The sequence below is a fragment of the Camelus dromedarius genome, chromosome 8 (genome assembly GCF_036321535.1).
Source record: "Camelus dromedarius isolate mCamDro1 chromosome 8, mCamDro1.pat, whole genome shotgun sequence".
Taxonomy (NCBI): domain Eukaryota; kingdom Metazoa; phylum Chordata; class Mammalia; order Artiodactyla; family Camelidae; genus Camelus; species Camelus dromedarius.
Window position 1 is genome coordinate 77,335,845 of NC_087443.1, and position 6,405 is coordinate 77,342,249.

The following is a 6,405-nucleotide window of genomic DNA, read 5'->3' on the forward strand; positions in this document are numbered from 1 at the left end:
TGTGCAATAAAATGGACTAGTTGTGTGCACTTGACTATTTCAAGGGTCTGTGCAGTGAGAGTTGCTGGGAGTTGGACTTAACTGTATTGTCACTCACCTATCTCTCTTACTCAGGGTTGAGCTCACTTCAGAACCACATTATCTGAAGCTCTCAGTCGCTGTCCTGAGTGGAGGTGGGAATTTTGCTGCACTATTTTGCAGAATAGCCAGGTTCGTTGTGGCTATAATAGAATCACTATGTGATTTATAATTAATTCTAATCAGCGAGTATATTTTGCCTTTACCGATGCTGTGGCCCTTTTCAAACACGTGTTAAAACTCCGATGCTCTTGCCCTATGCAGTGAGGGGTATGGATCGAAACGGTTGAAGCTCTCAGTTTCAGAATTTAATTGGCATTTGGGTTTCAGCCCATCACTTTTACTTTTTAATTAAACACACACACACACACACACACACACACACACACACACGAATACTGCCTAAGTCCTTTGAAAAACAGTGACTCCAGTCCTAGGAAAACAAAAACAAGCGTGCTGATCGCAGAAGTGAGTGAATCTGTAGTGTAACATATGGAGGAAATAAACAAGCATATTGAGCTACCACGACTCAACAGACAGTGAAGGAGGGTCTGCTCTGTGCCCAGCCGGGGCTGGACCCTGGGTACAAGATTAACCTGAGCCGGTCACTGCCTCCAAGGAGGGAGGATCACAGGGAAACTGCACTGGTGTAACTGTCTGATTCCATCCTCACCATAATTCAACGTAGGGAGTAAACACCACAGTTGTCTGTGAGAAACTGAAGGCCCCCCAGAAGATTAGGTGCAGGGCCCGCTCAGTCACCTGGGCTGTGCCCCGCACAGTCACTCGGGCTGCACACGAAGAACGGCCTTGCACTTGGTTTAATGCTCTGCAGTTGCTGTCTTGAAATTCTGAATAATTTTGAACAAGGACCTTGCATCTTCACCTTGCACTAGACCCCACAGATTAGTAGCTGGTCCTATTTAAGTATCTCGCCTAAGGTCCCTCAGAACCCCAAGGGCAGTTGTTCAAACTTCCCAGTTCACCGTACTTCAACTGCTTTGGGAAACTGATTGATACACTAGATAAGACACGCCCAATCCTTGCACAGTGGAACACAGGATGGGGAAGACTAGAATTCTCTATTAGTGACCCATGGAGTCAAACTGAGTCAGCATGACCCTAAAAAGTCCCTTGGCCTCTTGCGAGGTCACCTCCTCACATGTCCAGCATGGGGCCCTACCTTCACAATGTTAATTTTAATGTTAGTTTTCCTGTAGGAGGGCAGGTCTGTGACACGCAGGCCTCCAGACGTGTTAGCAATCATGACTAACGCCAGAGTCACACAGGCCACTGACGTGACTCAGCCCATAGTCCATGGTGGGGCCATGATGGGGCAGCTGATGGGAATGGCCAAGGGGGATAGGGACCGGGAATGGCCAGCCTCCCAGAAATGCTGCACGCAGGCAGAAGGAGTTCTATGATCAAATGAAGCCATTCGGCTCCCACCAAAATTGGGTTTAGAGTCTAAAGTTTGTCATGTAGCCTGTGATCCCAAAACCTACAAAATGCCCTAAAGGTTGAGCTGATTTCAGTGAGTCTCCCCTCCTTGGGGAAACTCTGTATTAAAAATACATATATATATTTATATAAATATTTTTAATTATTATTAGTATTTTTCCCCCTTAAATCTACAAATAAGGCCCGTATTCCTCAGGTCAGCTGGCTAGGGCAGCTCATGCTTGCCAGTCCCCACCACTCATGCCTCACTTACTTGTCCCAGGAAAGTTCCATTATTTCACTTTAGCTGGGGCAGCCCGTGCATATCAGACAAGGATGCTGAGGCTGCCAAGGCCTCCCAGCGGACAAGCAGGGGAGCCCAGGTCGACACTGCAGGTGTGAGAGCCTCCCAGGCTCTGCCTGGCTCTGCTGTCTGCCCCCCTAGTGCTCACCAGGGTCTGGGCATCTGGGTTGAGTGCATCTGGCCCCAGGCCTGTGCCTCTCTGGACACTTACCCTCACATTTAATTTGTGCAAGAAATGAAGCAGTAGTCTGCGAGTTTTTCTCCCCAGCTCCAACTTTTCATTTCAAGATTGTTCAGATCTATAGAAAAGTTGATTTAATAGTACAATGAATACCCATAGGCCCACTACCTATTATATTGGAACAATCTATTCACATTTTATTGCATTTGCTTTCCCAATTTTTTCTTTCTATTCATGGATTCTTCTTTTTTCTTGAACCATTTGAGAGTCAGTTGCAGACATCCTGATGCTTCACTCCTGATTTTCTTCCACACATAAGTGATAATATATAGTTTTTGCCTTTCTCTGTCTGACTTATTTCACTATGTATAATACCCTCCAGGTCCATCCATGTTGTTGCAAATGGCAAAATTTCATTCCTTTTTTGTGGCTGAGTAGTATTCCACTGGGGATGTGTATAAACACACACACTGTTCCTACCTTACTTATCCAGGGTTTCCTGTTCAGCAGAAATTGACCGGAAATGTAGGAGCAAGTGTTACAGGGAAGGACCACAAGCTGGGTGGCTTAAAACATCAGGAAAATAGTCTCTCACAGTTCTGGAGGCCAGAAATCTGAAATCTAGGTATTGGCAGGGCCATGTTCTCTCTGATGTTTCCAGGGGAGGATCCTTCCCTACCTCTTCCAGCATCTGGTGGTAGCTGGCCATCCTTGGTGTCCCTTGGGTTGTACCTGCATCTCTACAGTCTCTGTCTCGATCTCCCTGTGTGTCTGTATCACATCTCTGTTTTCTTATAAGGATGTCAGTCATGGGGTCAGAGCCCACCCTGATCCAGTGTGACCTTATTGTAACTTGGTTACATCTGCAAAGACCTGATTTCCAAACAAGATCCCATTCATAGATACCAGGGGTTGGAACTTGACATATCACATGCAGGTACACAACTCCACTCACTACAGATGGAGAGTGGAATTTTCTTTAAGATGAATACATAACATTTGGGCCTAGGGGCTTGATTTATTTCCTTGGATAAACTGGCAGAATGAGCAAACTCAGGCCGAAGGACAGTTTGTACCTCTGGGATCTGTTCACGTGTCACTTGAGCGGCATTTTCACTTTTATGTCATCATGAGGAAGCCAGACTTCTTGGGTGGATTGCAGTCGTGTTTTGACATGATTCTTTGTCAGTGGGCTGAGAATTTAACTTCTGTTACAGGCCATCGTCCCAACTGGGCTTTTCCCACATAGCTGTTTATAAATAGCCTCAGATGTTAATAATTCATACATGTAAAATATTTATTAAGCACTTAATTTATGCCAGGCTCCTGTGCCAGACACTGGAGAGACAAAGAAGAATTGGGCACAGACCCTGCCCTCAAAGAGTTCGTGGTGTGCCAGGCGATGGTTACGGAAATGAACAGGTATCATGCCAGAAGCATTTGCAGGATGCCTATTGCATACGCAGCCCGACCTGTTTTCTCTACATCTGCAGTCCAAGCGGGCTGCCCAGGGATGATTCCCAGGCAAAATACAGGAACCACTGCTGAGAGTGACCGTAATATGGGCAGACTGGAAGCTGGGTTCTTTCCTTGACTTTGTCTTTCTCTGATCATGTGATTTTGGATAGATCGTGTCCCCCTCTCTGGGCCTCCTTCTCCTCTCCTGTAAAAATGAGCAAACCAAACGAGCTGATGGTGCAGGGCTTGCCAACTCTTGTATCATCCTTATAGTCAAGAGTCAACGTGGGCATTGATTAAGCGCTGAGCCCTTGCGGCCCATTATTTCGTTTAATCTTCACAGCAGCTCTCTGCAGTGTGGATTTTAATTATTCCCTGTTTAGAGACTGAGAAACTAAGGCATAGGGAGATTAAGTCCATTTCTACAGGTCATAGGGGGTTAACTGTTAGAGCAGAGGTTCACCCTCAAGTGGTCTGACCCCAGGAATGAGCCCTTAACAAGCACACTGGACCATCTTCCAGGGCAGTGTGGCATTCTGTGATGCTGTGGCATTGGGAACGCTTTCCAAGAGGGGAGTTTAGGGAGGGAAGTCTTTATGAATCCTGAGCTGGCAGGAACAGCAGCAAATTCTTTGTCACTTTGCTGTTGCATCTTCCCCGCATGTCACTGCAACCCAGTGAACACAGAGCACACACTGTGTGCATCCTTCAGTGGAACGTCTTTCTCTTGAGCCTGTTTTTAGGCTAATGGACATCATAGCTGGCCTTTCTAGTAGATTTCCCTCTCCACGTTGGTTGTGGGGAAGCTCATATCCCAAGTTTGAACTAAGTCCAGCAACTAGGGAGTATCTGACAGGACACATTTTGTATACTGTCATACTCCTGGCATCATTTCATTTACATGCTCATAGTTTCCCTTTATTCCCGCGGGCAGGTGCCTCCCACTTGCCCTCCAGATCCATTCTGCATCCCTTCCCACCGTGCTGTCTGTCCTGTAGGCTGACCCACATACACTACACCAGTATCTGCTTACTCATTGGCTTCCAGTTGGGTTTGGCCAATGGAGAGCCATAGTCAACCAAGGGAGGGAGGAAAGGGAGATCAGTGTATTTGTCCCCTGGTCTCTCTCCCCCACTCTCCTGCTTCCTCCCACCACCCCAACCAGGTCACCTTGGGCTGACTGCCTTTTCACCTCAGGTCACACTTCCACCCCACTTTTCAATATTTATTGATATAATTCACATACCATAAATTTTGCCATTTTAAAAAAGTACCATTTCAGGGTTGTGTAGTGATCACCACCGTCTAATTCCAGGACATTTTCATCACCCCCAAGAGAACTCTGGAAGCCATTAGCAGTCACACTTTACTCCTCCCTTCCCCCCAGCCCCAGGCAGCCACTCATCTACCTTTGGTCTCTGTGGATTTGCCTATTCTGGGCATTTCCTATCAATGGAATCATATAGTACGTAGCCTGATGTCCGGCTTCCTTCACTTGGTGTAACGTTTTCAAGGATCCTCCCTGCAGTAGTACATATCAGTGCTTCATTTCTCTCAAGGTTCCTTGTGACCTCTACACGTCTCTCTTTCCCAGTTCTAGTAATTTCTTCCTTTCCCTGCCCTTTGGGCCTCGCGGTGGTAACAGCTCTGCCCCCACAAGCCCCACGTTGCCTCACTGGCTAGTGGAGTTTCCCCGCAACCACATTTTAAAAAATTAACCCTCCTCAGATTATCCTGTTTGGAGTGTGCCTCTGTCTTCTGCTGGGACTCAGGCTGATACCCAATGTCCTTGGGCAATGTTTACGTGTTGTGTGAGTTTCCATGATCTGACTCATATGCTCTTTCATGATGAGTTGGAACAGAAATAAATACATGATCGGTTTTCTGACAACATGAAACTTGGCGGGTGGCTCCTCCTTACAGCTCTTGCCTGTTACCAAGTCCCCGAGTGAGTTTAGGAAAGCTTGCAGGGGGGCGGCCTTACACCCTCCAAGCCTGCCGTTTCTGGAAGTTCTCAGCAGGCGAGTCTGGTACGTGGCTGCATTCTGGAAGAAGATTTGCTCACTTGGCTCCAGTGAATATGGACAGAAATCCCAGTGAATGGCCAGACAGAAAAGGGGCCGTAACTTTTAAGTTCCCATTAAGATACACTTGGGAAATGAGCAGAGCTCTAACTTTAAAAAGAGGGTTCCTTGGGAGGAGCATTAGTAGCTGACAGAGAGACATTTTCTTTTTCATCTTGTCACCACTGGTGGCTGGGAACAGACTGTCCAGCTTCTGTGACCCATGAGGATTCTCAAAAGAGTTTTGAGAGTTAATTCATTTATTAACAAGGAACCGCTCCACTTTAAAAAAAAAAAAAGAAAAAGAATACCATTTGCAAATAACCTCCTATTACTTAAGGCTCTGATTTTTTACTGTATTATGGAGGAGTTGGCAGGAACAGCAGAGGAAGACAATGGGCCCCGAATTGGAGGACCAAGAATAACAAGGCAAGATTTGCTTAAGCTCGTCACTCAAAGCCGAGGGCTTCTTTCTGGAGCAATCTTTGATGTGAAAGCTCAAAATGCCCCAAATCCAATGGCCATTTAAATCTTAATGATAAAAACTCAGGAGCAACTCAACTGTTTAGAACAGGAAAATGATGCTGAAAGCTCTACAAAACAAAGACTTGGATCCCAGGGGAAGAAAATAGAGGTCGGCATTGCCCAGCTCAAGGAAATTTTATCTTCAAGGAGAGTGTTTAGCTGCTACCATTACAAGGCAAATGCAAGCGGCTTGCTTACTATGTCATCTACATCATTTGGAAAATGTTTAAAACCTGAGGGGAGTAAGAATGTTGTCTAGAAGCAAGGAGACTTGCTCTCACATTCCTGGTGGGGTTTCAACTGGCCCCACTTTCTGAAGGAAGTTTTGGTAATATGTATAAAAAGTCTAAAAAAAT